This window comes from Pleurodeles waltl, chromosome 10, assembly GCF_031143425.1.
Source record: "Pleurodeles waltl isolate 20211129_DDA chromosome 10, aPleWal1.hap1.20221129, whole genome shotgun sequence".
Classification (NCBI taxonomy): Eukaryota; Metazoa; Chordata; class Amphibia; order Caudata; family Salamandridae; genus Pleurodeles; species Pleurodeles waltl.
The window spans coordinates 610,074,292-610,096,364 of NC_090449.1; positions in this window are offsets into that span (position 1 = coordinate 610,074,292).

Below are 22,073 nucleotides of genomic sequence, written 5' to 3' on the forward strand. Positions count from 1 at the left end.
ACTCATTCTTTCACACACACAAACACACGCACATCCATTAACAACATTCATAGCATTCAAACATGCACACACGCATCAAACATTCATTTTAAAACATCACACACATGCTCATTATTTTACACACACACGCACATCCACTAACAACACTCATAACATTCAAACATGCATGCATGCACCAAACATTCATTTTAAAACATCACACACACACTCACCTTCAGCCTCGAGGTCCCAGGAGGGTTGGGACTGCTGCCTTCCCTCACTGGCTGACCTTAGGTCAGCCAATGAGGGAAGGCAGCAGTCCCAGCCTCGTCACAGAGAGGGATGGGGTCAGTGAGACTGCTGACCCCACCCCATTCTTTGACGAAGTGTCACTGATTGACACTCGCCCTGGGCGCTTCAGACCTTAAACCTGAAGCGGCCAGGTCGAAGTCAATGGGTGATGCTTTCCTCCTCACCCAGGGGAGGGCCTTGAGGCACCTTTGCTGAGCCGAGGAGGTCACGCCCATAGGAGCTGTGACCTCCTCAGCCCAGCAAAGTTCAGCCGTCTGAGCTGGAAATGAAGAGTGTCTGTCAGGCTGACCTTTGTTCAGCCTGACAGACACTCTTCGTGAGGGGCAAAAGGTGGGAGGGCGTGGCCTCTCCGCCCTAAAAGACGGGCTGTGCCTGGAACCCAGGCAATTAATTCACAGGCGTAGTCCTAGTATCACCAATTGACATGTGACATGCATCGCAATGGATCTTATCAATATTTTTATGGGTTATCCCTAGTGACTGTCATGTCCTCAGTCACATTTTGTGCTTTGATGAAGGTATGCCAACTAAACAAGCCAAGATACACTGTCGTTTTAGCACCATATTAAATGATTATCGAACTTTACTATTTTTTCTTAAAGCCAATACATAGCACTTTCAAGATCATAGAAAAACAAATTGTTCATAGGGGGATTATTAAAATCTTATAGCAGTAGACATATATGTGCTATTTCTGGTGCATCTAAGTCTGGCAATCGGTGACGGGCAAAACAAAAATTGCATGCATTTTGCAAATGAAATGCAGTCAACTTCTTTATAAACTCAGTCACAATGCCCACGAATTTCAAAACTGGACTGCTTCCATTTCATGTGTAAAATATTGTCTAATTATTCTTCCATCCAGTTATTGCAAGATAGCCCAGGTATGTATGCAGCCATTTTGTTCCCAAACACATTGTATTTTGCAGGTTACCTAATGGCTGGTCAAGATTCCGTTTCTCTTACGGTGCAGACTTTTTGGGGAAGTATTTGGCGATATCCTGACTATGGAGGACGATCGCATTCAGCAACCATTGCGCTTGTTGACAGAGGAATGCAGACTCATGGTGGCTCCGGGAGCCCTCAGGGGTGTGAGGCCTCCATGACGGGCGGCAGCAGGATTCACAGAGGTGGTATTGGCGTTTTCGCCACCACGCGGTAAAGGTCGGATTTCAGGGCATCAGGTGAGGGGCAGCGGTCAAGCACCAATATGGGGAACAGCTTCAGGCAATGGGTGCAACACGGGGGCCTGCTGGGTGGCCCGCTATTCCAAACTTGAGTTTGTTACGGGGAGGGAGGGCGGGTCCAAGAGGGCTCACACTGAGGCCTAAGTATTTCCAAAAGTCATGCGGCATGCAGATATGGAAGCGCGGACCGCCAGCAAAACCAACTCAGTGGTGGGGGGGGTTGAGGGCACAGGGCAGTCACGTACACTGGAGGCCCAGTGGGCCCTGTGGCAGCCAAGGAAGGGCCAATAACAGGAAAAGGAATTCCCCTGCCCTCTAGCGCCGGCACAACAGGTGTGTCAATGGTTACAGAGTGGATTCCCCAGGGATAAAGGGAAAGACCAGGAGATGGGATGAGGGCCTCCTTTCAGACTGAGGGCAAAGAGCCCAAATGCATTATGTGGACCCCCCCAGTTCACGGTGGAGACAAGGAGATGGGGAGCAAGAAGAGATGGGTTGATTTTGGTAGGGAAATGAGAGGATCTATGCATCAGTGGCCCCCACTCTGAAGAGAGAGGGCTGGTTGGACAGGGCTTCACAGGTGGTCAGGGGTCACTGGTCTGCAGAGCATGGCTGGAGGCCACAGGCCCCCCAGGTATTGCCTGAAATGTCTACAACTGGGGCAGATCGAGGGGGGGCCATTAAGGCAACTCCCAGTGGGCCCCACACTGGACCACACCTCGACCCTGGTCACAGCCTGTTTGGAATGGAGCGCGGGGAGGATGAAGGGGAGGAGGGTTGGGGAGAGGGGTTGGACAGGCAGAAATGTGAGACTGTCACTGGCCGGAGGCAGTGGACAGAACTGCGGTGTTACTCAGGCCCTGCCACATACAGTGGTTCAGACCTGACTTGGGCGGGGTGGGCACTCATGGGGACAGCTGGTCAGTGTGGGTCATTGGCAGTGGGTTCCAGGGCCAAAGGAGGATGGTGAGCAATTAACCCGGCACACTGGTCCAGTTTTTTTCTTTACAGAAACAGCACGGAGGTGGTTGATTAGACTTGAGAGGGCTTGGTATGGCTCTTTGGTCCCGAGGAGAAGAGTTGGCAGGGCCCCATGCAGCGTATCCGATGGCGACTTGGGACTATGCGATGCTGCAACATGAAGTTCCAGGGTGGCCTAAGCGGTTCAATAAGCCGGATGGTACTGTATGACGCAGGAAGAGATATGGCAGGTTGGAGGACAATTTACGGCCCCGGGTCAAGCCCCTGGCTTTCAAAGTATGTACATTGGTGGTGAGATTGAGTGGACAATGGGCCAGGACAAAAGCTCTCAAGGCCTGGTCCTGTTACGATGAAGAGAACATGGAAGAAGGCGAGCTGTTAGATAATGGTGTTCACTCGGATGAGAAGCGCAAGTGGTTGCAGAGTGGGGCATGCGGAGGTAGAGAGGGGAGGGCAGATATTGTGGGGGTGGGTGCAGGGACTTAAGGACAAGTGGGTGCACTTGGTGCCTGCTGAGATTTTAACAAAGGGCTTTGCATAGAAGAATATTGCAAGTTCAAGCATGAGTGCTCAGAATGCACAGGTCATCATACAGGCATCCATTGTTACGGAGGAGGCTGGCATCTGATAAGGTCACCAAGGGGGCACTGGAATGCAAACCAGGGGAACTGGAACGCGAGTCAAGGACAGGCGAGTACATCTCACAAAGCACACTGGATTTTCTGGGGAAGTAGGGGCGATGGGAAAGGGCTCATACGCCAATTGACTTATGGCGACTGGATTGCTGGCTGACTCATTACTCAGATTGAGAGGCGGCTAAGCTGTTAAGTGGTGATATTTACTGGGGATTCAGGCTGGGGAATGATGGTATCTGAAATCGGCAAACATGCACAAACAGGTTGTGGCTGTAAAAATGAGGAATAAAATACACCAAGGATGAATGACCCAGCCTTTTGATGACGGCCCCATGCGTGACTTGATAGTATACCCTATTGGAGTATTCCCTAAAAAACAGGATGGTCAGTCCCAGCTTATATAGCATCTATTGTGGGTCAAAGTGCGGCCAAAGTGGCCTCTGTCTCTCCTTCTTCAGTGGTTGTCACCATGTCAATAGTGAAACGGATAGGATGGGGTGCTAATTGCAAAATGCGACATAAAAACTGCATTTCAGTTATTGCCAGTACACCCAGAGGACTTTCCTCTGCTGGGAATACAGTTTGAGGGACAGTGGTATGTAGATAAGACCTTATGCATGGGGTGTTCCATATCTTGTGCCCTGTTTGAGCTTTTCAGGTCTTTCCTGCAATGGGTCTTTACTTGGCACACTAATCAGAACACAGTGACGCACTATCTTGACGACTTCTTTGCGGGACAACCCAGTTCGACGGACTGGACACAGCAGTTGGGACAGTTCCAGGAGCTCATGGGGGACCTGGCGGTGCCTTTAGCACCAGAAAAAACAGTGGGTCAGTAATGCTTTGTCTTTCCTAGGGATTGAATTGGATTCAATGAACATGAAAACGCAGCTGTCCATGGAAAAAAGGCGCTGATGCAGCTATTACTGACCGCTACGTTGGCTAAACAAAAGGTGACAGCTAAGGACATACAGGTTCTGCTTGGGCATCTGAACTTTACGTCCAGAGTAGTTAGAGCAGGCAGGACGTTTTGCAAATGCCTCAGTGTGTCCTTGACTGGTTTATCTCAACCTCATCCTCATGCGAGGCTTTCAGCTGGGTCCAAGGCTGACCTGCGAATGTGGTGCACATTCCTGGAACATTTCCATGGAATGCCCATGGGGGTTCTGAAGGAATGGGAGTGGGATGTGCGGATTTATTCTGATGCAGCAGGCAGGCAGAGATTTAGATTGTTTTGGCAAGGTAGGTGGTGAGCAGAGGAGTTACCAGCTGCTTGGAAATGTGGTGGGAGGACCATTGCCTTTCTTAAATTATTTCCCCTAATAGTAGTGGTAACTTTATGGGGTCAGGAGCTTGCACACCCTAAGGTTCTCTTTCGGACAGCCAACATGGCAGTAGTTTGTATCGTCAACAGACAATCTACCAGGTATGCACTGGTTCTCAAGCTCATGCAGGTCTTTGTGTTGGAATGTTTGAGGCATGATGTAGTTGTTAAAGCACAGCATATCCCCGGAGTGAACAATGGCATTGCAGATGCTTTATTTCGTTGGCAATGGGAGAGGTTCCATGGAATGGCCATGTAGGTGCACAGGTTCAGGACTCATATGCCGACGGTTCTGTGGACAATAGGAGAAAAAGGATGCTCCAGCTGGTGGTGGGGTTGTTGGCCAAATCTACACATTGGTCATGTACTCAGGCATGGGAGGAGCTCTTAAAGAACGGGGCTCAGCACAGGTCAACGGGCTGGAGCAGATGAGGATGTTGTTCAGTTTATTTTTTCAATGATTGAGAAGGGCTTGTCTAGAGTGATGATCATGGGATAGCTGGAAGGGATTGCATTAATGAAAAACTTTTCTGCTGCTATGCACTGTCTGCGGGGGAGATGAGAAGGAGAATACTGGAAGGTTGGGCCTGGGAGCAGGGAAAAAGAGGTAGAAAGAGGCAGCCACTGACGAGGGGCTTGCTTGAGTCATTGGTGGGGGCCCTCCAAGCAGTTGGCAGTGAGCTTCTCTACACTGATGCCCTTGATGTTTTTCAGGAATTTCGAGTGTCTGAATTATGGGGGGTAAAGGGAACTAGTGGTGTGCAGTGGCAAGAAGATTCCATGCAGGAGGGCTTTGTGTAGCTGCGTAAGTCAAAGACAGATCAGAGATCTTTCAGCAAATCAGTGCTCATGCTGAAATTCCCAGTTGTGGAATTTTGCCCTGTTCAGTGGTTTGCCAGATTGAAGGAAACAACTGGGTTTGCGAACTGGGTGGTTTGTCGACATAGATATGGAGCCCCGGTAACCCCCTTTCAGTTCCTGGTAGTACTACGCAAGGCATTGTTTCATATTGGGGATTAACCAGGAGCTTATGGCACAAATTAATTCAGGATTGAGGTGATCACCGAAGCAGCGAGATGAGGTTGGAACAGCGAACACATCATGAAGTTGGGGAGAAGGTCTTCAGAATTCTTCCACCGCTATGTGCGCTTGGGAGTCGGGGAGTGTTGATTGAAACAAGGATGTTTTTTCTGTGTAGCTCACCCCTTTTTGTCCTTCCAGGTGTGGTTGCAGCCCCGGAGGTGGTGTGGTAGAACTGTCGATCTGGATCGTAAGACACTCCTTCGACAAGTGGGCAGAAAGACATGAAATCCAGAGAGGTCGTGTATCCAATTTGGGGTTGGAGCGGGATTGTATATAGTGACTTGGCAAGGCAAGGGGAAGGGGTATGAGATGGAAGGAATTATAGGCATGCTTGAACATTTTGATTAGAGAGCAAAGGTGTATGGACGTGTTGGCATTTTACTTGGGTGAAAAATGATATGGTGATGTGCAAGGGGCTAGCTTTGCTTAAGGAGACGAACAAGGACCTTAAGGAGATTAAGTACAAGTGGTTGGGGGTGCACATTGTGTGGACAGAATTTGTTCCGTTGAGAGAATGGAGGGGTGGGAGGCATCCATTTGCGATGAACAGGACCCGGAGGAAGGTCATTAAGGAAATGCGGGTCTTTTGCAGAGAATGTTTCGGCAGGGTGGAACATCCTCGCTTGAGATACAATGCGTTGAGTTTTTTAGCGGGGGACGGGGTGTATTTGTCTCGCTTTGGGATGGAGCTGTACCTCATGCAGTGGAGGGGTGTCCTTAAAGCCACATTTAACATTCAAAGATGAGGGGAGGTTTTTTCCCTAGTTAAAATTGGGGGTGGGTCAGAAAATTTGGGGATTTTCTGAGTGGCGGTAGGCAGTCATGTTGACGAGATTATAGAGCTAGATTGTTGTTGTTATTTACTTGACCAGGAGAAGTTGGAGATCTCAACAAAAGTTAAACATAGAGGAAGCAAGGAATTAAGAGTTACACTGTAGGAAGGTAGATAGTTAGATAGTTATAATTATAGGTTAGGTGGGTAGGTGACTTAAAGGAAAAAGAACAGCAGGACAGAAGTTAACAAGTTTTAAAAAAATGTGTAATGGGGAGATGTATTTTAGGGGTGGGGAGAACAGTGGTCTTAGGTGGTTCGTGTATAGTGAGGTTTCGTTTTGGAAAGGCAAAGGCCTAGGTTTTATTTATGTGATGCACACCTGTTATCAATAAAGCTGGTTTTTCCACACAAAAAATCAGGAGTTTGTGTTTTGTGCTGCCCCCTTTCCTCCGGTAGGTTTTGGGGGGCAACTGATAGTTAGGAGATCCATCCCCTAGGTTGATTGGGTGGATGGGTAGCCCACATTTTGAAACTAGGTGGCTTTTGGGCTATGTTTCTTGAGGCATTAAAAAGCCCAGGTATGTATGCAGCCATTTTGTTCCCCCACACATTGTATTTTACAAGTTACCCGGGGACCAGTCAGGATTCCTTTTTTCCCCATCCCACCCCTTGGTTTTTTAGTAGTTTTTTCTTCTGGTCACAGGTTAGGTTTTTTTTTTCTATCGGCTTCTGCTGTTTAGGCTGACTTTAGGTGGTCTCAGGTGAGCAGTGGTTGTGATGTTCCATGTGGGCAGGTGCGTGGTAGTTGCCCGTCATGTTGACAAGATTATAGAGCTAGGTTGTTTTTGTTATTCACATGAACAGAAGGTGTGGATCTCAACTAAAATGTTCAACATAAAGGAAACAAGGAATTAAGAGTAACACAAAGGATGATAGTTAGGTAGATAGCTATAAGTGTAGGTTACGTGGGTTGGAGACCTAAAGGCAAAGGAACAGCAAGACTAGAGTTAACAACTTTTAAGAAAAATGTGTAAAGGGGAGGAGTATTTTAGGGGTGGAGGGGACAGTGGTCTTGGGTGGTTTGTATTTAGAGTGATTTAGTTTTGAAATGGCAAAAGCCTAGGTTTTATTTATGGGATGCACAACTGTTATCAATAAAGCGGCCTTTCCACACCAAAAATCAGGAGTTTGTGTTTTGTGCTGCCCACTGTCACCCAAAGTACGGCCACAGTGCACCAGTGTTTTTTTCTGTTTATGCTCAATACAAATGTAAAAAGGAAAGATATGTTTTCACTGTGCGGATTAAAGTTAAAGGTTGCCTCTACTCGTGGACAGCCCTGCATAGGCGGGGTATGAGCAGCACAGTCAAAGAGAGGCACTGCCACTGACTTCAAATGGCCCCTCCTCACTCTCCCCAGCACCCTAGTCCCAAAACCTCAAATCACTACTATTTTGCCTCAGAAGATTTTGGTAGTGTAATTGCCCATCATATTATCAATTTCAGCCACAAGATTTCTGTCTTTCTGTACAACGACTGGTTGTGCAGTGCTCCCTACCTGCTATCTCCGACAGCTATACACTTCTCCATGGCCCGAGATGCCTCCATCGAGTGTGCTTGTTATTGGAAGGTGGTGGGTGAAATATATGCATATCACATGCACTTTGCCTGTCTCGTTTCGTGCACCTCACAACACATAGTCCTTCACAGTTGCTTTCCAAAGAGCCCGCCTCTTTCTCAATTGGCGTTTCTCTTGACGCACTGATGGCTCCACCAGTTGGCCTACAGTATGCAGGCTTGTTTTGCACAACAAATGTGCATTTCAAAGTAATGTTTGCTAAGTTTGGAACACTCCAATTTGATGTTGGCCTTTAATAGGTGAATGAAGAAAGGGTATAAGCATTCAAGAGAAATTCAATCGTAATAGAGAAGGGACACAGTATACACAAAACTACTGCTGGAGGGTGGGGCCTAAGGCCGATCAGATCCACTGGAGCACTTTGAATTACAGCAGTGGGCCGATCTAATCGGCCTGTCGCACAGGATAGGTTTACATAAAGATCTGCCCCCTCTTCCTTGCACCAGCTCACCCAGCTGGCTAAAAAAAACAAGTGCAGAAGACTGCTTGTTTTTTTTATAAAGTTTTGGCATGGATCAGTTTTGGCCCCACGTGACCCAACCACCAGGCCTATGGGGTCAGGTTATTCCTACCCTGTCCACTTGTGTTTTTGTTTGTTTTTCTTGGGAGACAGGCCAAGTCCAGAGTCAGTCCTAAGATGGCTGCCACCACTTCCTGGTTGAAATGGTGGCAGCCAATCAGATCTCAGCATGAGATTTATCAGATATGCGAACCCTCTGCATCCCTAGATATCTATATTTCTTTTTTCCTTAATAACTCCAAAACTACTGACCAGGCTTTTGTCATTTTGCAGCTTGGCAAGGATGCCACTGGGCCAATCCCATGCTTAATGATTTTGCAGTACAAATGGCAAAAGACGTTATTGCTTTCTAGCTCTGCGTGGATGGCACTGTGCTAGAAAAACAGACATTTGAGGTGGGCAAATCTAGAGTGTTGCTGGTGTTGCAGGGTGCTCCTTACTGGAGCTGCGCTCCACTTAAACTGTGAAACTGCCCAGAGTTCTCTTTTCTGTTTTGCATAATTTATGTGTCACTCTAACCCTAAAAGGGTTTTGTTTTGACTTATACTGGGTGCCCTCTTATGTCTGGACAAAGCTAGACCTCTCTGCAGAGATGTAATGACATCAGAACACGTGTCAGGGGCTGCTTTTGCTCATTTGGAGATATAATGACACAAGGTCAAACACGGCACACACAGGGAACCTTGTGTTTGAAAAATGTATTCTTCCAACAAAGATGAGTATGGGTTACTATTAGATATTGTTGTGTTTGCTAAGGGTACACCCTTCCCATACATAATATATTCTGTGGCAGAAGCACACAGTAAGCTATAAAATAAATAAGGGTTTGAATACCTCATTGCACTTAAATTGATTCCGCCAAGACATACCTTTGTCATGTCTCAAGGCAATCCTAATATTTTATTAGACTTGACAAAAAACAATATGTCAGACTTTGTATCTGGTGCAAACCGTGCAACTTTTAATCAGATCTTCCAAAACTATGTCCAGAAATGGATTTCCTCCACTCTAGGTTCTATGACACAAGAATTAAAAATCATCTTAGGTGGGCCTTCTTGAAAACTCAATTTCTCTGCTTCTGAAACTTCAAATGCAACCCGTCAAAAGGGTAAAAATACTAAATTAAGAAGATCTAAAGAAAGCATACATGTATTCTCTGGTCCAAGACCGAGGGGAAGTGGATAGGGAAGACAGAGCAGAGAGTGTGACCTTTCTCCCTAATATTATGGAAGTGGATGTTGATTCTGGCACCTCTGAGGATGAGAATGTCGGTTCTTAGCTTTCTATGCCCAAGAACAACGTTTGATGGCTCAGACGTAGGGTGGGTGCATTGAATTTCCAGTCTGTTCTAAAAATGTGGTTAACACTTATGACCCCGAAGATGTAGTACATCCTCATTCTTGGAGTGAAATCTATCCTACAGCCTACCTTCAAAGCAAACTTCACAGATCCTTTCCTGAGGAAGTCTGTAAAAGATTTGGGCAGAGTGCCCCTGTCCTTCTTTACCCGGAAAAGTGGCTTTGACACCTGACATCTACCCTAAATTATTTACCATTTTAGGCGCATTTGTGCAAGATGCGGTTAGTTATTGACAGATCTTGAAAAGCATGCTAGGATAAACACTTGGATCTCCCTGGTCCCCTCACTAAGGTCTTTGATCTAGCCTTTGAGGCAAAGGACTAAAATACACCCATCGATCAACTGGATTTTGTTTGAAGTAGGCATTGACACTTCCATGTTTGGTCCCCTTTCTGTTAGGGGTGCCATGGCTTTAAAATATTTTAATGTTAGAGCTCGATTGGAAGACATCACCCGCATGGTAGATTTGTTATCAGACTCCATGTATTCCAAATCAGTAAGTTTTCCTATTTCGTTAGTTGTTGTTAAGCTTTAAACTTGCAGAACCCGAAGCCTCTGGTACTGTCACTGAACTGAAAATGTTATAGCATATATGAACAAGAATTTTCAGTTTTATTAAGAGCAGGAAAGCAATGATTATCCCACAACAATGATGTTTCAGTATTTTTTTACCCAACCTATAATTAATTGAGATGAATATATAATGTTTTTTCTAAGCATGTTGTTTTCTGTTTAGTAACAGACCAAAAACAAGAATAATAACGAAAATGACAGTTTCCAAATTAAATGGAAACTCGCAGTGAGATGAGCTGGACATTATCTTGTCATTATTACTTATCTGGTCAACTAAAACCTGAATGGCCACTGATTATGGGCCTCATGGGGCTTGTAGTTTCCAACTTATTCCCTGCCAGTTTAGTTGTTAAAACTGTATTCAGCTCAGCATGTTACAGTTTTCGTGCTTGCTGTTAATTAAAGGAAAGAAGAAACTACATAATCCTCGCCTCCATGTCTTTAATAGAAATGAGCATTATTGTTGGCGTTTGCTATTTTCGATTCATGACTGTGGTGCTCAAAGCTCACTGGTCAGTAGAGAATAGAGATTTAATTTGTATAGGTAGCGTTTGCTGCCAAAATCTTCTAACTTAGCATAGCTGTAAATAATAAGTATCACTATACCCTATCTGAATAGCATTAATTTTATCGACCTCAAAGGGTAAGGAGCTGATTCCACTTCTTCAAATGTCCAGTATATGACTGGTTTCACTGCTGCAGGTACCTTCCCTAACTGAGCTAGGCTGGTGGTGAAAACAGATAAATACACGAAGCAAAATGCTGCTTCCCATAGGGCTGTTATGGTATTCCTTGGAAAGGGGCCATCCACTGATAAGTTTTATAAGAGGCCATTCGAGTTTTCGTGTTCAAGCACTAATGGTCTGCAGAGTCATTACGCACCCATAATACTCCGAAATCTCAATCCATTAGCAGCCCAACCCATATTCTATGCTGTGTACAAAATGTAATACATTTTTGTCATGTTGAAAGCAAGTTAGTTCCGAGATAATTGGCGCCGGGGAGAAAAGGACCATGAAAACCTCAACAGTTTGAAATTAAATCAGCAGTTTTGCTAAATCGTAAAGTGCTGTGGAGGTTGATACGATGGGCTTTGTGGTGCATGGAAGATGGAAAGCTGTGGATAACCGGGGGGGGGGGGGTGGTCATACAGGCACTGTGGGACAGTTGGGCTCAGGCTCCGCCAATATTTTCAACTACGGGGCTCTGTTTTTTAGTGGGGAGAGCAACACTGGGGAAGGTCACTGTGCTGCACCTGCATATGCCATCATATCACACAATTGCTGCAGCTGAAGCACTTGAGAGCGCGCCGAAGCTTGCCTTTGGTAAAAGGATCGCATCAGAGGTTTTCTTGCGAGAGGAGCTTAACTCCACGGGGAAGAGGGGGCTCATTCTGACGGACAAGACGTTTTTTAGCAGGCTCCCATATCATATTGAAAAGTGTGAATATTTGCATATTCACACTGTGGTAACTCATTAGTGTGCAGATGGAGGATGCGAGGGGGCTGCCAGCCAATGCCTGTAGATAGCAAGCGTTGGCAAAGCCAGTAGGTCTCACCTATGAAAGAGCCATTGGCTTTGCCAGTGTGTTTTGGCCATGTTGTTCACCAGCGTGGCAGCTGTTCAGCATGGTTAGTGGTGTTCAAGAGATTGATATGGAGTGAAGTGTTGTAGAGTGGAGTGGCGAAGAGTAAAGTAGAGTGTCATTAAGTAGAGTGTCAAGGAGTGTTATGAGGTGTCATTCAGTAGATTGGAATAGGATATGGTCGAGTAGAATGGATTTGAGTGGAGTGGAGTGGAAGGGTATAGAGTGGTGAAACAGAATAAAAGTGCATAGAGTGGAGTGGAGTAGAGGGGTGCAGAGTGGAGGAGCATAGAGTGTCGTAGAGTGGAATGGCACAGAGTGCTGTACAGTGGGGTGGAACAGTGTGTAGTAGAGTAGAGTGGAGTGGCATAGAGTGGATTTGAGTGGCTTAAAGAGAGTTGAGTGGAGTTGCGTACAGTGGCATAGAGAGAAGTAGAATGTCGTAGAGCTGAGTGGAGTTTCATGGAATGGAGTGTTGTAGAGTGGAGTGAAGTGTCGTAGAGTAGAGAGGCTTAGAATGGAGGGATATAGAGTAATGTGTTGTGGGGTGCCTAAAGTGGCATACAGTCGAGTAGTGTAGATTGGAGTAGGGTGTCGTAGAAGTGGCACAGAGTGGTGTAGTGTTGTGGAGTGGAATGCAGTGTCATAGAGTTGTGTGCCACAGATTGGAGGGGTATAGAATGGAGGGGTCTAGTGTGGAGTAAAGTGGTGTGGCCTATAGTGTTGTAGAGTGGAGTGGCATAGAGCTGCATACAGTAGCGTGGTGTAGAATGGAGAAGAGTGTCAGAATGTAGTGGCATAGAGTGGAGTAGAGTGTTGTGGAGTGGTTTGGATTGGAGAGTGGAGTGTGTGGAGGGACGTAAATTAGAGGGGTGTAAAGTGGAGTGGCATAGAATGTTGTTGAGTGGAGTAGTACAGAGTGGCAAACAGTGGAGTGGTGTCAAGTAGAGTGTCGGAGAGTAGACTGCGTTGTTGAAAGGTGGCATGCAGTGGCTTATAGGGAATTGCGCAGAGTGGAGTAGAGTGCCCTGGAGTGATGTAGAGTTGATTAGAGTCTCGGGGAGTGGCTAGAGAGGAGTAGGTTTGTAGAGTGGAGGGTCACAGAGTGGCAGGTTGTAGAGTATCATAGAGTGGAGTATCATAGAGTGGAGGGGCACAGAGTGGAGTAAAGTGTTGTAGAGTGGGGTGTGTGGAGTGGCGTCGCAGAGATGGCGTGGAGTGTTGTGGAGTAAAGTGTCATAATGTGAAATATAGTGTTGTGGCTTAGAGTGGAGTGTTGTAGAGTGGAGTGCCTTGGAGTGGTGTAGAGTGGAGTAGAGTCATAGAATGCAGTGGCATAGTGTCAAGTAGAATGGCCTAGAGTGAAGTAGCATAGAGTGTTGTAGAGTGGAGTGATGCATGGTGGCGCCGAGTAGAGTAGAGTGTATTAGAGTAGAGTACAGTGGAGGGGTGTAGATTGGTGTAGCATAAAGTGAAGTAAAGTGTTGTAGAGTGGAGTAGATTGGCATAGCTTAGAGTGGAATGGAGTGTTGTAGAGTGGTGTGTCATAGAGTGGACTGTCAGGGAGTGAAATGGTGTAGAATGAAGTGTTGTAGAGTGGAATGTTGTGGAATATTATATAGTGAAGTGTCATAGAGTGATGTGTCGTGGAGTGGAATTTAGTGACCCACAGGGACGTGGCATAGTTTTGCCTAGAGTGGAGAGGTGTAGAGTGGCAGAGAGTGGCATGGAGTAGAGCATTATGGAGTGGAGTGCCGTAAAGTAGAGTAGGATATAGAGGAGTGGTGTGAAATGGTATAGAGTGTAGTGTCCTAGAGTAGCATAGATTGGAATAGCATGGAGTGAAGTGGCATAAACTGGAGTATGTGTGGTGTGGTAGCACACTGCCATTACAGACAACACATTTTCAATTGAAATGACCATTAGATTTGCACATACAATAATAAAACTATACAGTGCACAAACGATAATGTGTGGAAATGGCATCACCTAATGTATTTATTTGTTTTGATCATATTAAAATATTTGTTTCCATTGCACTTCAGTATTGCTTAAAAATGTGCTTTGTTTGTGCTTTCCTAATTCTGATATATTGTGAAATATTTGCACTGTTTATTTACAGATATTTACATTTTGGTGTGTGCTACAAAAACGGTTTCCTTTCCCACCCCCAGCAAGATTGTCACTTTGAAGCTAGAGAGAGAAAAGTAAACACCAAGCTCCCGCAAAAAGCCAGCACCTGGTATTTGGCCACTGTCTTTGAATGCACAGCAAATGTGACATGATAAGAACACAATTTAAAGGCCTGTTTTCAGAAAGTGAGCCCTCATGAAAGAATACAGTAAACAGGCTTTACTCTACAGAAGAGACAGAGAAATGCTCGACAGCCTGAAACAAAGCCAGCAAATAGAAAGCAAATAGAAAGCAAGCAAATGTGAGATAAAAACCACTATGCACATGGTTGTAGTGTCCTGCTGGACACATTCTAGTGTTTCCACCACCCACTCTGGTGAGGGCTGGCTTCAACCCTCACCCCAACACCATCCAACACAGGTGTCACTGATCGGGTGACCCTGACAATAAAAGGGGCCGGTGCACGTGCCCCAGGTCAGTTCCAGTAACCACAAGTATGTGTCTGTGTGTTCATTCATAGTAGCATGAGGGCCTAGGGCCCCAGCAGTGCAATGATAAGCATTGGGGGGATTGTATTCCCAGGGAAGCTTTCAGGTTGACCCTAAGAAGACTTTTCACAACCAGACAGCTGCACTGCCTGGTAAGCTTCGACCTAAAAAACCTAGGCCGACTGTTCAGCTTAGTGCCGTGCAACATATCTTTTTTTAATGTGCAGTCGTGGACAATTTTAACTTTTCGTATTTGTCTGACTTGCTGCAGCCTTTCCCGGCAAGGCCCTGATGAAAGGGGCTGCACTTGGCAAGGGGTGGGCATGGGTTCTAAATTACATTTCTATGGGCGATTGGAGAAGCTATAACCCTACCGCAATTTTATTCCGATACTTAGGTATTCACTACTTCACTGACTGCTGAATGACACTGATTACACTGGAGCTGGTAGAGTTTTGCATTAACACGATCCAGCTACACAGACCGATTTGCAATTGGTGCAGTTTTTGCACAGACATTTGCATCGAAATTCGGATTGAACTTCCGGTGCAAAATGTTGTTTTTTCACTGATTAATTAATGTAAATGTTATTTCTCATGCGGGGTAAGGTAACTTTATTTGAACGTCAGTTAAAACTATTACAAACATACCGAGTACCATCAAAATCATATTAGATGTCATACTTCAGTGCGTAAAACAAAATGTCAAAAGCAAGGTGAATCACATGGAATTTAGAATTAAAATTGCCTCAGCTCCAGCACAATTCGTCTAATCAAGAATTATTAGTGAAAAGTATTGTTACGCTGTTTTGCCTTTGTAAACTGCTAAAGGGCTCTAGTAGATTGTGCCATAAAATGAGATGACGTAAATAAAACTGTATCTGTCTCTTTCTCATACCTATTTTCTGTTATCAGTCCACACAGAGTGATTTTATCAAAGCACTCTAGTCCCAAAAAAGGATAAGGAAAGGCACCAGGCTCCCCGCAAAGTAGGATGGGGTCCTTTATACCCTAGTCATCTGACCCTCTAGTGCCCTGCTTTCTGCTGCGAAATGTTTTTATAGATTTAGGGAAAATATATGGAAACTAGCCGTCTTCATTAATATTGAGTCACCTTACGTGGCTATGCCCCTAGATGGCGCTAGATGCCATGATTTTCTTTCCCTGCCTCAATGCACTTTAGAAATCCAGTGCTCTGCTACGAAGGCCAGGTTTGGATAAGCGTGAAATAGGACAGAGGCTATCATGTTGTCCTGTAGCCATATTTGTAATTAAATGACGGAATGTGGCAATTTAAACAATACATGTGGCTAGGAGCCCCCACGTTTTTTCCCAATTCTAGCACAAATAGTCCCATTGACCCCTTACTTCTGAAAAATGTTAACTTTTACAATAAACGTAGGCACTTATATGTGTGATTCATTCTTCATATAAAAGACATGTGCCGAAAGCATCTAAATACATTTATCTGACAAGCCACAAGCCAGAGGGCCACTGTAGTTTTCCAATAGCCATTGTGGAAATGCACACTTCAAAACTAACTAACGTTCATTCGCTTTGAGCTCGGTTCGCACCACATTCCACACCAAGGCCTTGACGATCAACTTGCTCAGTAGCAATCCAGCCTTCAATGCTGATATATGTAAGCTTGTGTCAAAGTATCCTCATTCATGTAAAAGAACAAAATGTTAATCCAAAACTTCAATCACACAGTCGATACATCAGCCAAGAGCAATGAAGATGGCATAAGCCACCTGCTGGAAACTACTGACAACCTTCATCTTGTTGCTACTAACTCTCACTAAGATGAACATTTTGGATTTTTTTAAGTACCTCCATGATCAAACCGACATGCTAGCAACAACGCATAGACATTTCCTACCATGACGGAATTACATCCCTTACCAGCTACATATATTCCTACCACCGAAACAATCAAAGGCGATGAACAGATCATTGCAGCAGTTGTTGATAGATGCACACCACAGCAACCTCACTTCCCTGGCTGATCCCCAACACAGATGTTGAGATCCTAATCCGCAACTTCAACTTCATCGTCCACTTGGCAGCAAATACACAGTCCCTGTACAGTGTAGACTAAAACTTTCTCAACATGATACTGCCAAGAGAAAATCAAAAGTAAATTAGCCAACAAGAGAAAAGTATTAATCAACTTTCAATACACAAACACACTCAATTGAAACTCCTCTCACACACATTCAAGGCACATTCAAGGCACTCCACAACTTCGGCCCCACCTTCCTGGAGAGTCACATCTCCTTCCACCAACCATCAAGACATTATTCCCCAGGACTCCTATTGCACCCATCCCAAGCATATGCAGAACCATATTGGGAGGAAAAGTGTTTTCTTACATCACATGTGGAACAACCGCCCTCTACACATAAGAACCTCCTCCTCTCTTTTTTGATTTCATAAGAAGCTAAACACCTGGATTTTCAATTAACCAACCTACCATAGGTAAGGCTAGGCACACACACACACACACACACACACACACACACACACACACATACACACACACACACACAGACACACACACCTACTTAGCACCACGATGCACTTACGCTTTACAAATGTAACATAACATAACAGATGTAAAAATATCTGACATCAATGTAAATCTTTTGCACCACTCTCCTTCAGATTGTGTCAGAGGCCAAAACTGCATACTACATGACAATCATGGGTGAGTTCTTCAAAAGATGGACACTCCTACAGGCATTCAAGCATTGGCAAACCCCACATAGAATGCCCCATTCAACAGTGGAATATGTGTGGGGCAATAAGTAAACCTCAAAGAAAAGATTGACAAGGCCCTGGCCACAGTGACAATATAGATACACCTGACTCTACAACAGTCCCACCCAGCAGCATGCCTAAGTGGGCATCCATCGAGATGCCTCTGATTATGATCTAGCAATCTTTATTACAGGAAGGCCACCTTGCACAAATAAGTGTCAAGTGAATAAAATGACCAATACGACTAAAATCAACCCACCTAAACTAACATGTTGGACTCCAGGCCCACAACCCAGGAGTCTACATCTCCTTGACCTTACTCTATATTACCTGAGCCTAAAACCTTTCTATTTCAAAATAAAAGACCCTCTCTTTTGGCCAAACGTCCCTCTACCTGAGTGGATGGCCCTTCATTGTGGACTTAGGAGTCTTTTTGTGTACACCTAAAAGGCATTTCTCTGAAAATGTTTTTGTAAACAAACTTTACATTACCAGCAGTTCAAGACTGTAGTTTACATCCCTTTCTAACTTGGCCCTCATCGAATGGGGTTGGAAATAGTACAAGCAGTACAAAGAAAAATGGTTCTTATAAACAATATTCAATAAAGTCCCAGTTCTAATTTGATGTTATTGTATCATAATATTAGTTTGCCTTTTAAAGACTGTCTGCCCACTTTGATTTTTCTCGATTCAGGTGATTCAGTTTGAGTGTCAGTTAAATGCAGCTTCGGCAGTCTAACACGAGTGGTCTCGAGATAGTATTATAAACTCTCACTGTCCTCAGGAATATTTGGAGTATGTCTCTACATCTAGCTGTGTGTGGCAACATTCAAGCCTATATCTCTGATATTTCTTGGCAGCATACTAAATTCATAAGCCGGTCCTTGATCTTAGAAGAGAATCCTCAACACCCTAACTGCTACTTTTAGAGCCACTCTTAGAGCCACAGCTGTATAGTTTTGATGAAATTTCCCACATTCTTTCCAGCATCCCTAGCGATGGATCAGCCTGCCTGTATTTCATATCATCGCTGACAATTTTGGAAATATTGCACCTCAATATGTTGCCATAGTGGGATGTGTCACTGCCATTAACAGTGTATCTTCTACTCCTGGAATCATCACACAAGGCTTTCTCCAGAAGTCTCTCATGTGTATGACACACCCTGTGAAAGAATATGTGATATTTGAGTTGATGCCTGCTCTACAGTTATTTTAGTGTGCCCAGGGCCACCTTTAGCCTTCCATTTTAATTTATGTAAATCACCCATAGGGTAGGCCATGGACAGCCCAGAGGGCTGGGTGCAGTGTATGTAAAAGGTGGGGCATATACTCTTATGTTTTACATGTCCTGGTAGTGAAAGACTCTTAAATTTGTTTTTCACTACAGCAAGGCCTACCTTTCCCATACGATAACATTGGAATTGCCTCATTACATTTTAGAAGTGTAATTTCCAAATGGGAAGAGATAACTGGATCATGTTTGGTATCTCATGAGTTCTAATTTAAAATCCTAACTTAAGGTGAAATTCTGTAAATAGCACTCTTAGAAAGTTGGCATTTTCTTGCCTTAGCCATTTGGTGCCTGTAGCTTGTCTCTGGTCATATGACTGGGTGTAGTTCACAGTTGGGCTTTGTGTATTCCTCCAGGACAGCTGCACATAAGGGGAGCTTGGGTGTGTTTGAATGGGCCATCACTGGCAGGATGAGAGGGAGAAGCTGGGCCCAGCCTCACTTACACCTAAATAGGCTGAGCCCTTTCTCCACACAAAAGGCTTAACAACCATGCATTGTGACTTCAGCTAGCTTGGGGCCCAGGCAAGGGAGGTAGGGAACACCATGCACTTTAAAGACACTGTCTTGAAGTTTCTCCCACCTTCTAGAACCAGGGCACCAGTGTATAAAAGAAGGACCTCAGATATCACCACACTTCTGTATCTGTGGATACTCCGTCAGGAAGAAGGACTGCTGTGCTGCTACAAGGACTGCCACTCTGCTGGACTGCTGCCATAAAGGAACTGCTGCCTTGCTGTGCTGACCTGCTGCCTTCTTGCCTGCGGAAGAAGAACTGGACCTGAAACTCCATCTTAAAACCCAGAATCCTGAGTAACTCAAAGGGCTAGTCTGTTAGCCTCCTTATCTGAGCCTTGGGGATATAACAGAGTCCCCAATAGCTCCTAGACCTATCTTCACCAAGTTCCTGACCCCCAAGAGGTGTCCCTCAGGGCCTGGACTCTTGGTGTGGCTCTTAAATCCAAGCTTTTAGCCTCTTCATGACCGCGAATAGGCCCGTTTGCTCCAGAACCGTTCTGTTCAACCTGAAAATTAGGGCAAGTCATCGCCAGCCTATTTCTTTGCACAGTAGAATCGACTGCTTGCATGGAACTGCCAGTGCGAAGTACCAGACTGCCCGTCCGCTATGCCCGGCCTGCTGCTCTTGTTGTGCCTCCCACCACCAATGATGCTCTCTTTGCTCCTTGCGACCCTCTCCAACGTAATCAGGACTCTTGGCACAAAACTCGAGAAGGTAAAACTGCAGCTGGACTAATCTGGGACTGTATACGAAACATGCTCCATGCAATCACCCTGAACTTTCCAAGATACATTTTCTCCACTCATTCCCATCAGCTCTAAAGTTGCAAGCAGAAATTTCAACTCAATGCAATCAAAAACTTTTATACCACCAAAAAAACGGCAATGGGTTCCATTTCCACATTCACTTGGTGCAGTATTACAAAGACTGTCTGAATACTGTGAGCAGTGGATCTACATGGCTGAAAGCCGGATCACAGCAACAGTCCTGTTAGCAGTGTGAGTAACCAGTTTGCTCTCACCTTCACCAGTATCATAGTATATGTGTTGATAAGGGACAGTATGTTTAACATTTATTTGGAGGATTGTATATTGCAATTAGGTGGTTTGTTGGGTATCCAGGTTCCTGGCTTCTTCATATATCTTGAATAAATGTGAAATTAATATATTAGTGAATTCTTCGTAGAATTACATGGTGAGCGATTTACGACCTCTCATGTTTTTGATTGCAGCAAAGATTTCTTCCACTGAGACGTGGGTTAGTAGTTCACCTCCCTTTCTGCTAAGTCAATATATACCTGCATCATTAAGGTAAGTTCTGCAAGTGTCCAGGTATCACATTCTACAAGGTATTGTCACTGTACCTCTCTAAAGTTGGAGGCTTCCATTAGCACCTCATCCACATTCCCCAACAGAGTGCTTACTAAGCGAGTGAGTGTGACTCACCAAATAATTGCCTAATAAAAGTTCACTATCACAAAAAAAGGAAAACCTTGTGTAGATGCCTTTTACTTCTCCCTTATTTGTTTTTCTTTTCTTTAGTCCATCACTTGCTGCTGAACTTCCTGAAAAAACTTCTGATTCCCATTGACCATCTGGGTTTGTCTTTTTTGCATTCTATAAGGCAACTCAGTTCTTTATATACACCATATGATACATTGGGAGTGAGGCCCAGTTTTGGCAGGTTCCACTGGAAGGCTGTTTCTTGGAAAGAAAAGGAAATTGTTCCCCATTCTGGGATGGAAAACACAGTTCGAGAATGATTCTCAATTAACTGGTTTCTCAAATCAAGGATTTCAAAATGTCAGTATATCAAAATGTTTGATTTGAATGTTATAGTTATGTTTGAGTCAGGACAATAAGGCGTCACATGTGGCCTAGTGGGTATGTCCTAGGCCCTCAATCTAATAGTTAAGGGTTTGAGTTGTGGTGTCTCAAAAAGTGAAATGTTTAAGTTCTATACTGAAAGGTGATCTGGTTCTTTTTTATTGGTAAACACATTGTTCTTTTCACTGTGTCCAAAAATATCTCATTTTAAGTATATCATTCACCAATTAAAAAAAAACATTCTCTCTCTCTCTCTTTCTCTCTCTCTCTCACTCTCTCCATCCTCCACCTGGGATGGAAGACAGTGAGAGAGAGAGACATTCTCAATACCTTGATGTCGCACATCAAGGATTTAAAAATGTCAATATGTCAAACTGCTTTGAATTTTAAGAGATATGTTTTGAGGCAGAAGAGTAAAGTGGCCTAGTGGTTAAGGTCTTTGACTCTCAGTCTTAAGGTTAAGGGTTTGCAACTTGGAGTCTCAATTCTCATGTGTGAGCTAAAATATTTGTACAACTGCAAGAAGTGAAATCTATAAGTTATATACTGAAAGAGTATCTTGTTCTTTTGCATTGGCAAATACATTTTTCTTTTCCCTTTGTCCAAAGATATCTTATTTTAAGTATATCATTTACCAAAGGTTAAACATAATTTTCTCTCTCTCTCTATGTCTCTCTCTTTCTCTGCTTTGGCATGGTCAGTCCCAGGTCTGTGATCCACTGTAAGTTCAAACCCTGTAGGGAAATGGACCACCGCAACAGTTTGGATTTCTCCCCTCTTACCTGCATTAACCACCAGAGACGTCTGTGATCAGTTTGAGCTCTGAAGTGAGTCCCAATCAGGTATGGTCTCAGCTCTCCAAAGGGGTTCTCTGGGGAGGCGTCACTTGCTGATAAAGGCAACTGGTTGATTTAGACCCCGGTCATTTAGCTGTGAGAGTACTGTCCCAATCCCATGTTCTGAAGCACTAGTTTGTACAACAAACTCTTCTAAAAGCAGATGCCTTTAAGACAGGTGCTTAACAGAAAGCTTGTTTTAAGGAACCAAAGGCCTTTTATCATTGGTCAGTCCAAATGATTTTTCTTTGCCACTTCTTTAAGGT